This window comes from Aegilops tauschii, chromosome 2 (assembly GCF_002575655.3).
Source record: "Aegilops tauschii subsp. strangulata cultivar AL8/78 chromosome 2, Aet v6.0, whole genome shotgun sequence".
NCBI classification, from domain to species: domain Eukaryota; kingdom Viridiplantae; phylum Streptophyta; class Magnoliopsida; order Poales; family Poaceae; genus Aegilops; species Aegilops tauschii.
The window spans coordinates 609,627,780-609,634,853 of record NC_053036.3 but is presented as its reverse complement, the minus strand read 5'-3'; positions in this window follow the sequence as shown (position 1 = coordinate 609,634,853).

The following is a 7,074-nucleotide window of genomic DNA, read 5'->3' as shown; positions in this document are numbered from 1 at the left end:
CTCTTTAATTAGTGTTTGTGCCAAGTAGAACCAATAGGATCTTCTTGGGTGACAATTGTTTGATCTTGCTGGAAAAGACAGAAACTTTGCGCTCACGAAAATAATTGTTAAAATTCACCAGACTGTGATAAAATACCAATTCTTTTTGCAGCAGATCAATATACAAATTATCCAGGTTATCCTAGTTTTTCAGAATTTTTGGAGTTCCAGAAGTATTCGAACAAATCTGATTGCTACAGACTATTCTGTTTTTGACAGATTCTGTTTTTTGTGTGTTGTTTGCTTATTTAGATGAATCTATGGCTAGTATCGGGGGGTATGAACCATAGAGAAGTTGGAGTACAGTAGTTTTAACACCAATATAAATAAATAATTAGTTCATTACTGTACCTTAAAGTGGTGATTTGTTTTCTTATACTAACGGAGCTCATGAGATTTTCTGTTGAGTTTTGTGTTGTGAAGTTTTCAAGTTTTGGGTAAAGATTTGATGGATTTTGGAACAAGGAGTGGCAAGAGCCCAAGCTTGGGGATGCCCAAGGCACCCCAAGGTAAAATTCAAGGACAACCAAAAGCCTAAGCTTGGGGATGCCCCGGAAGGCATCCCCTCTTTCATCTTCGTCTATTGGTAACTTTACTTGAGGCTATATTTTTATTCACCACATGATATGTGTTTTGCTTGGAGCGTCTTGTATGATTTGAGTCTTTGCTTGTTAGTTTACCACAATCATCCTTGCTGTACACACCTTTTGGAGAGACACACATGAATCGGAATTTATTAGAATACTCTATGTGCTTCACTTATATCTTTTGAGCTAGATAATTTTGCTCTAGTGCTTCACTTATATCTTTTAGAGCACGGTGGTGGTTTTATTTTATAGAAATCACTGATCTCTCATGCTTCACTTATATTATTTTGAGAGTCCTTTAGAACAGCATGGTAATTTGCTTTGGCTATAAAATTAGTCCTAATGCGATGAGCATCCAAGATAGGTATAATAAAAACTATCATATAAAGTGCATTGAATACTATGAGAAGTTTGATTCTTTATGATTGTTTTGAGATATGAAGATGGTGATGTTAGAGTCATGCTAGTTGAGTAGTTGTGAATTTGAGAAATACTTGTGTTAAAGTTTGTGATTCCCGTAACATGCACGTATGGTGAACCGTTATGTGATGAAGTCAGAGCGTGATTTATTTATTGATTGTCTTCCTTATGAGTGGCGGTCGGGGACGAGCGATGGTCTTTTCCTACCAATCTATCCCCCTAGGAGCATGCGGGTAGTACTTCATTTTGATAACTAATAGATTTTTGCAATAAGTATGTGAGTTCTTTATGACTAATGTTGAGTCCATGGATTATACGCATTCTCACCCTTCCACCATTGCTAGCCTCTCTAGTACCGCGCACCTTTCGCCGGTATCATACACCCACCATATACCTTCCTCAAAACAGCCATCATACCTACCTATTGTGGCATTTCCATAGCCATTCCGAGATATATTGCCATGCAACTTTCCACCGTTCCGTTTGTTATGACATGTTTCATCATTGCCATATTGCTTCGCATGATCATGTAGTTGACATCGTATTTGTGGCAAAGCCACCTTAAAATTCTTTCATACATGTCACTCTTGATTCATTGCGCATGCCGGTACACCGCCGGAGGCATTCACATAGAGTCATATTTTGTTCTAAGTATTGAGTTGTAATTCTTGAGTTGTAAGTAAATAAAAGTGTGATGATCATCATTATTAGAGAATTGTCCCAACTGAGGAAAGGATGATGGAGACTATGATTCCCCCACAAGTCGGGATGAGACTCCAGACGAAAAGAAAAAAAAAGAGAAAAAAAGAGGCCATAAAAAAGAGAAAAAGGCCCAAACAAAAAAAGAGAGAAAAAGAGAGAAGGGACAATGTTACTATCCTTTTACCACACTTGTGCTTCAAAGTAGCACCATGATCTTCATGATAGTCTCCTATGTTGTCACTTTCATATACTAGTGGGAATTTTTCATTATAGAACTTGGCTTGTATATTCCAATGACGGGCTTCCTCAAAATGCCCTAGGTCTTCGTGAGCAAGCGAGTTGGATGCACACCCACTCAGTTTCTTTTATTGAGCTTTCATATACTTATAGCTCTAGTGCATCCATTGCATGTCAATCCCTACTCACTCACATTGATATCTATTGATGGGCATCTCCATAGCCCGTTGATACACCTAGTTGATGTGAGACTATCTTCTCCTTTTTGTCTTCTCCACAACCATCATTCTATTCCACATATAGTGCTATGCCCATGGCTCACGCTCATGTATTGCGTGAAAATTGAAAAAGTTTGAGAACATCAAAAGTTTGAAACAATTGCTTGGCTTGTCATCGAGGTTGTGCATGATTTAAATATTTTGTGTGATGAAGATAGAGCATAGCCAGACTATATGATTTTGTAGGGATAACTTTCTTTGGCCATGTTATTTTGAGAAGACATGATTGCTTTGTTAGTATGCTTGAAGTATTATTATTTTTATGTCAATATTAAACTTTTGTCTTGAATCTTTCGGATCTGAACATTCATGCCACAATAAAGAAAATTACATTGATAATTATGCTAGGTAGCATTCCACATCAAAAATTCTGTTTTTATCATTTACCTACTCGAGGACGAGCAGGAATTAAGCTTGGGGATGCTTGATACGTCTCCACGTATCTATAATTTTTGATTGTTCCATGCTATTATATTATCTGTTTTGGATATTTAATGGGCTTTATTATGCCTTTTATATTATTTTTGGGACTAACCTATTAACCGAAGGCCCAGTGCAAATTGCTATTTTTTTGCCTATTTCAGTGTTTCGCAGAAAAGGAATATCAAACGGAATCCAAACGGAATGAAACCTTCGCGAGGATCGTTTTTGGAACAAACGCAATCCAGGAGACTTGGAGTGGACGTCAAGGAAGCGACTAGGCGGCCACGAGGCAGGCAGGCGCGGCCCCACCCTCATGGGCCCCTCGTGGCTCCACCGACCTACTTCTTTCGCCTATATATACTCATATACCCTAAAAACATCCGAGAGCACCACGAAACCCTATTTCCACCGCCACAACCTTCTGTACCCGTGAGATCCCATCTTGGGGCCGTTTTCGGCGCTCCGCCGGAGGGGGAATCGATCACGGAGGGCTTCTACATCAACACCATAGCCTCTCCGATGATGTGTGAGTAGTTTACCACAGACCTTCGGGTCCATAGTTATTAGCTAGATGGCTTCCTCTCTCTCTTTGGATCTCAATACAAAGTTCTCCTCGATTCTCTTGGAGATCTATTCGATGTAATTCTTTTTGTGGTGTGTTTGTCGAGATCCGATGAATTGTGGGTTTATGATCAAGATTATCTATGAACAATATTTGATTCTTCTCTGAATTCTTATATGCATGATTTAATATCTTTGCAAGTCTCTTCGAATTATCAGTTTGGTTTGGCCTACTAGATTGATCTTTCTTGCAATGGGAGAAGTGCTTAGCTTTGGGTTCAATCTTGCGGTGTCCTTTCCCAGTGACAGCTGGGGCAGCAAGGCATGTATTGTATTATTGCCATCGAGGATAAAAAGATGGGGTTTATATCATATTGCTTGAGTTTATCCCTCTCACTACAAAAAAAAGACACATCCGTGACATTTTGGGCCGAACGAATTTTTTTTGTCATACTTATGACACTTCTATAACGATAATTGTGACAAAACCCGGTACCATCATAGATGTGGTGGGGTCCTACTTCTATGACAAAAAATCATGACAGAAAATGGGCTTTTCGTCCTGGGCGGGCCGGAGACGCAGCTGCATGACATTCTTTGGGCCGTCCATGACGGAAAAAAACCGTGGTAGAAGCGAGGGCGAGGAAAATATCGGGGTGTTCCCGGTTACGGTGGGTGGTCGGGGCCGAGCGATGCGCATTTCTCTCGTACACGCACGCGCGTGGGTGCGAGGCGTTGGGCTCTAACTGAACCTGAGCAAGGCGTTAGGCTCTAACTGAACCCGAGCGATTGCACTGCAGGCTACGCGTTACTGAACCCGAGCGATCGATCGATGGCTGTTAACTAAACCCGATCGAGCGATTCCTTCGCTACTGCTGCTAACTGAAGCTGATCGATGCTGCCTCTGGATGAACAGTGAGCGTTGCTGGGGGGGTTTGGATGAACAGTTCCTGGTCGGGGTGGATGAACAGGACCCCGTGGTGTTGCCTCTGGATGAACAGGACCCCGATCGATCGAGCCGGTTGGGGCTGGATGAACAGGACCTTGTGGAGGGCTGGATGAACAGGACCACCCCGTGGAGGGCTGGATGAACAGTAGACGGCGGAGGGCTGGATGAACAGTAGCCCGTGGAGGGGTGGTTGAACAGGAGCCCGTGGAGAGGGCTGGTTGAACAGTAGCCGGTGGAGTAGCGCGCGGTGGAGGCTGGATGAACAGGAGCCCGTGGATGAACAGTCGCAGGTGGAGGCTGGAGGAGGTCGACGGTGGATGAACAGTAGCCCGTGGAGGCTGGAGGGGGTCGACAGTGGAGATGAACAGTATCCCGTGGAGTCCCGTTTTGCGGTACGCCACACCCCTCCCGATGAACAGGACCCCCGTTTCGACCGTAGCGCTCCAACACAAGTCTGTTTCCTCCGTTTTGCGGTACGCCACACCCCTCCCGATCAACAGGACCCCCGTTTCGACCGTAGGAGGTCCGTTTCCTTCGTTTTGCGGTACGCCAGACCCCTCCCGATGAACAGGATCCCGTTTTGACCGTGGCCGGTCAAACACAAGGCCGTTTCCTTCGTTCTGCGGTACACCAGGCCTTGTTTCCATCAGCTGTTCCGTCCAAGCCCTCCTGATGAACACGGCGACGCATTCCGTTCCGACCCAGCCGGTTGGGTCCCCATGAACATGACGACGACGCTGTTTCTCCGTTCCGACCCAGGCATGTACACGAGCCCTGGCCGTACCTACGCGCGAGTAGGCATTCGAGACCCCGCCCGTATGTACATACATGGCCGTATTTACTTTCTTGCACCCTGACCGCTGTACGTATGTGTACATGCTACGTGTGCGCCTCTACTACGACACATGCGCGCCTCTACATCGACCAGTATGTACGTACACGTTCGCGACCAGAATGACAACGCTACGTACGCTTCGACCAGGTGGGTCCCGACTGTCAGACACTTCCTTGCGTGCAAAGATGTAGCTGGTGGGTCCCAGCAGTCAGGGGGTGAATAATTTTTTTTGCCCGAACGCACTTCCTTGCGTGCGAAGATGTAACTGGTGGGTCCCAGCTGTCAGGGGGAAACGTTTTTTTCGCGAAATACGGTGGCCCGTCCGGTGGGTCCCCGCTGTCAGGTGGAGGAATAATTATTTTGCGCGTAATAAGGAGGCACTTCCTTGCTGCGGCCGTGGACCCAGCTGTCAGCCTCTCCACGTACAGTACTCTTCCGATGGAAGTCGGTCGTTGACCACATTGACCACGCCGCGCCGAGAGCACCAAGGCGGTGGACGACGGTGAGGCCTACGAAGGGGACGACGCGGAGCCAGGGAAGACGCGACTGTGGATGCCCATGCGGAGAGGAGTACGAGGGTTCATTGGTTCGGCTGCAGTGTGAGGCTGCCGTCGCCGCAGAATAACAGGGGGTGTGGGTGAGTAGAGGGATGGCCTGGCCAGCGGTGGGAGTAGTAGGGGGCGGTGAGGCCTCTACGGCATCGCAGCCAGCCACGGGAGGCAGGAGCACGAGGCACGACCGGCGCTGGTTTGGGCGGCTGGAGCAAGAAGACCAGAGGTTGAAGAAGCACTACGGCCGTTGGATGGACATCGTACGGTCAATGGAGCTAGAATCGTGTAGATTGACTAAGTTGACAAAGCCCTCCGTCCCCGTCAACTTAGTAGGCCCACAAGTCAGCCTCCCACTATACTGGGTCCCAGCTAGCAGGGGGAGTATTCATTTTTTGTGCGTAATAAGAAGGCACTTCCTTGCGTGCGAAGATATAGCTGGTGGGTCCGAGCTGTCAGCGGCGGTAACCATTTTTCGCAAAATACAGAGGCCCTTTCGGTGGGTCCCAGATGTCAGGTGGAGGAATCATTATTTTGCGCGTAATAAGGAGGCATTTCCTTGCGTGCGGCCGTGGACCCAGCTGTCAGCCTCTCCACGCACAATCCACTTCAGATGCATGTCGGTCGTTGACCACGCTGACCAGGCCGCGCCGAGAGCACCAGGGCGGTGGACGACGGCGAGGCCTAGGAAGGGAATGACACGGAGCCAGGGAAGACTCGGCAGTTGTTTCCCACACGGAGGGGAGTATGACTGTACGAGGGTTTACTGGTTCGTCTGCCGTCGCCGAAGAATAACAACAGGTGTGGGTGAGTAGAGGGATGGCTAGGCCAGCGATGGGAGTACGATGGGGCGGTGAGGCCTGCGCGGCAGCACAGCCGGACGCAGGAAGGAGGGAGCAGGCAGTCCCGCCGACGCTTGTTTGAGCGGCTGGAGCAGGAAGAGCAGAGATTGAAGAAGCACGACGGGCGTTGGATGGACATCCAACAGTCACTGCTTGTGCGTCAACCTTTTTTTTAGGAAAGCCTCAAATCTGTGGCAAAAAGCATACAACCCATCTGCCATTATTTCTAGTAATTTACAGCCCATTTGCTAATTATCTTAAGGTTTTTTTGGAGCCCATATTCTTTTTGTTGGCATTACAACCCATATTGTGGCCACGGTTAAAAAATTATACGAAATTTTGCATATTTCGGTGCGGTCCGAACTGTTTTTAATCCCGAAATTTCGAGTCACGTTCAAACTGACTTTAAAAATAAATATATATCAATATAAAATCCAACAAATTGTCCATGCATAAAAATCAATGCAATTTAAAATCTTGAAATGAAAAAAAGAAATTTGAAACAAATTGCCGGTTTGATGTGTTTTAAAAATGTACAGCCCATTTCTCATTACTGATAGGCCATTTTCTCGGCCAGCCGAATGAAGCTCTCCTCGTCTTGAAAGATTTGCAGCCCAACATGCCTGACAAAGCGACTTACTTGGCAAATCACA